The sequence below is a fragment of the Etheostoma spectabile genome, unplaced genomic scaffold, assembly GCF_008692095.1.
Source record: "Etheostoma spectabile isolate EspeVRDwgs_2016 unplaced genomic scaffold, UIUC_Espe_1.0 scaffold325, whole genome shotgun sequence".
Lineage (NCBI taxonomy): Eukaryota > Metazoa > Chordata > Actinopteri > Perciformes > Percidae > Etheostoma > Etheostoma spectabile.
The window spans coordinates 685246-688071 of NW_022605585.1; the positions used below are offsets into that span (position 1 = coordinate 685246).

Sequence of the window (2826 nt, forward strand, 5' to 3'; positions counted from 1 at the left end):
CTCTCTCTCTCTCTCTCTCTCTCTCTCTCTGTCTCTCTCTCTTACTCTCTCTCACTCACACAATTAAAAGTAATGCTTTAGCAGCTTAAGTGAGGGAGGGGTGGCTGAAGTGGGCCCGCGGTGATGTAAGTCCATTTACGCAACAATGTGACAGGCAAAGGAATATTCCCTTTCTAGGTCAAAAGTAGGAGATCGTTCATTATTATAACATCTTAAATCTAAATGATAGTAAATCCAAATCATAAGTCTGGGTTATGAATTGCTAAGTTAAGCTTTTGAATTACTAAATCAAGTTGAAAAGCTACTTAGTCAAAAATAATGAGAGGCTAAATACAGTTTTTGAGTCATTAAAGTCATAATTTCAGTATGAATTACTTCAACAAAACGTGAAGCTATTCTAGTCAGAATATCCATCCATCCATCCATCTTCGACAACCTCGCTTATTCCGTTGGGCGCGGGGGCAGCAGCTCCAGCAGGGGACCCCAAACTTCCCTTTCCCGAGCCACATCAACCGCTCGCGGGGGATCCCGAGCGTTCCCAGGCCAGTTGGAGATTAATCTCTCCACCTATCCTGGTCTTCCCAGGGGCCTCCTCCCAGCTGCGTGTCTGGAACACCTCCCTAGGGAGGCCCCCAGGAGGCATCCTTACCAGATGCCCGAACCACCTCAACTGGCTCCTTTCGACGCGAAGGAGCAGCGGCTCTACTCCGACTCCTCTCGGAGACTGAGCTTCTCACCCCGTCTCTAAGGGAGACGCCAGCCACCCTCCTGAGGAACCCATTTCGGCCGCTGTGTACCCGGATCTGGTTCTTTCGGTCATGACCCAGCCTTCATGACCATAGGTGAGGGTAGACGAAAATTGCCGGTAGATCGAGAGCTTTGCCTTCTGGCTCAGCTCTCTTTTCGTCACAACGGTGCGATAATTGGAATGTACCCGCACCGCTGCTCCGATTCTTCGACCAATCTCACGCTCCATGGTCCCCTCACTCGCGAACAAGACCCCAAGGTACTTAAACTCCTTCACTTGGGGTAAGGACTAGTCAGAATATTATCATTATATTATTATTATATTAGGTCTGTAGGAATTTCAATAATGAGTTACTAAATCAGATTGATCAGATACATAGACGCAATAATAATGTTAAGAAAAACTTTTGAGTTACTAAAGGTACTACCATGGACAGTCAGCTCGAAAAAGATTGTGTTTTTTCTCAAAAATCTGGATTTGTGAATAAAACATTAATTAAAAATAATAAGCAGATGAATTAAAAAGAGCTATGAATAGGTTCCTGTCGTGTTCGGCGTGTATAATGTAATTAATGCTACATATTTGCTGAATTGTACTTGTATTGTTCCCAATCCAATACGTATACAAGTGCAGTCATCCCTTTAAAAACATGATTTAGATGATTTTTATGGGGCCATCCACACAGAAACGCACGTGTTTTGCATCGTTTTGGCCGATCGTCCAAAACGAATCCTGAAAACGCACTTTTTTGAAACCTGGTCCCAGGATGAAAAAATTTCAAAAAAGACGCCCTTGTGTCTTCGTTTGGACGGCAAAGCCACTTACTCGTGTTTTAATGATGTCATCGCCACACCCCTCGACCTCTGGCCCCCATAGACAGTTACAGAACTGGACCAGCAGGTCCCGTTGGTCTGAACAGAGACCAGGGAAGTCTATTAGAAGCTCTTTCCCGGTGATGCTGAGCGTTACTGCGCAGCCTCCAACTGAGCTGGAAGACGTAGATGTGACGTAGCAACCTGTCTGAAAGGTTGGGGGTGAGAGACCGAGACAGAGACAGAGAGAGAGAGACACAGACAGACAGATAGAGACATGGAGAATTATAGCAGAGGGTGTGGAGCAGGAACATGGAGGCAGCAGGTAACTCCAACCACAGATCCAGACTCCACAGATCCAGACTCCACAGCTCCAGAGTCAGAAACACCTGCCGGAAGCGATAGGAAGAGAGAGGAGTGGGGCAAGAGAGAGAGAGAGAGAGAGAGGAGAGGGGTGAGAGAGCACAAGACTCCGGGAAAGGGAAGAAGTTGAGTTAGTAACATGCATTAATGGATTGAGGTTAATAACATCCAAAATAACCAAGCCCAGTAGACATAGTGACTCAGTGACTAGGTTCAGACCACAGCCCTCCTTCCTGCTGTGCCATCATTCAGTAACCTTATACCCCGGGGGGTAAAAACTATCCCTAAAACGTGATGTGCGCGTTGGGATGCCCTGCAACCGTCTCCCTGATGTCTCCTTGACATTATGCACATGCTCCGCCTCTTCTTCTCCGTTTATCAGGGAATTTCTGTAGCAGAAGCAGCGCCACCTACAGGTCTGGAAGAGGAAGTAGCGTGTTGAGTCATCTACAAATGGGGTGGCGGCAGCTCAGTCTGTGGGGAGTTGGTCCCCATGCGGACCAAAGTACGGAGTGTGGATCGGTGGCTGGAGAGATGCCACTTCACCTCCTGAGCACTGCCAGGTGCCCTTGACCAAGGCACCGAACCCCCCCAACTGCTCAGGGATTGGTCCAGCTGGCAGCCCACTCACTCTGACATCCCTCCATTAGTGCATGAATAAGGTCCTGAGCATGTGTGTGTATTTCAGGCCTGTGTGTAGTGATTACTAACAAAGTGTACACAGAGTTTAAATTGTAATTTCCCCACTGGGGATCAATAAATTGTATAAAATAAATAAAATTAAAATGGATCCGTTTGGACGCAAATATTCTTGAAACAGGGACAACGGCAATGTCACAGCAATGTTAATTAATGTACACTGTCCCTGTCAAATTAATTAATTTAAAAAAAGAAACGAGGGAA

The 2826-nt window shown here is 46.5% G+C and overlaps 1 protein-coding gene and 1 long non-coding RNA gene across 11 annotated transcripts in view; one reads left to right on the plus strand and one right to left on the minus strand.

Annotated features, from left to right (window-relative positions):
• Nucleotides 1-2826, plus strand: part of camk2b2 (calcium/calmodulin-dependent protein kinase (CaM kinase) II beta 2) — an 85248-nt gene that overhangs the window by 78459 nt on the left and 3963 nt on the right. The window lies entirely within an intron of this gene.
• LOC116686195 (uncharacterized) overlaps nucleotides 1-2826 on the minus strand; it is a 13804-nt gene that overhangs the window by 3130 nt on the left and 7848 nt on the right. Inside the window, exon 2 of the long non-coding RNA XR_004331177.1 lies at nucleotides 2338-2341. This is a non-coding gene — a long non-coding RNA (uncharacterized LOC116686195). The remainder of the gene's footprint in view (nucleotides 1-2337; nucleotides 2342-2826) is intronic.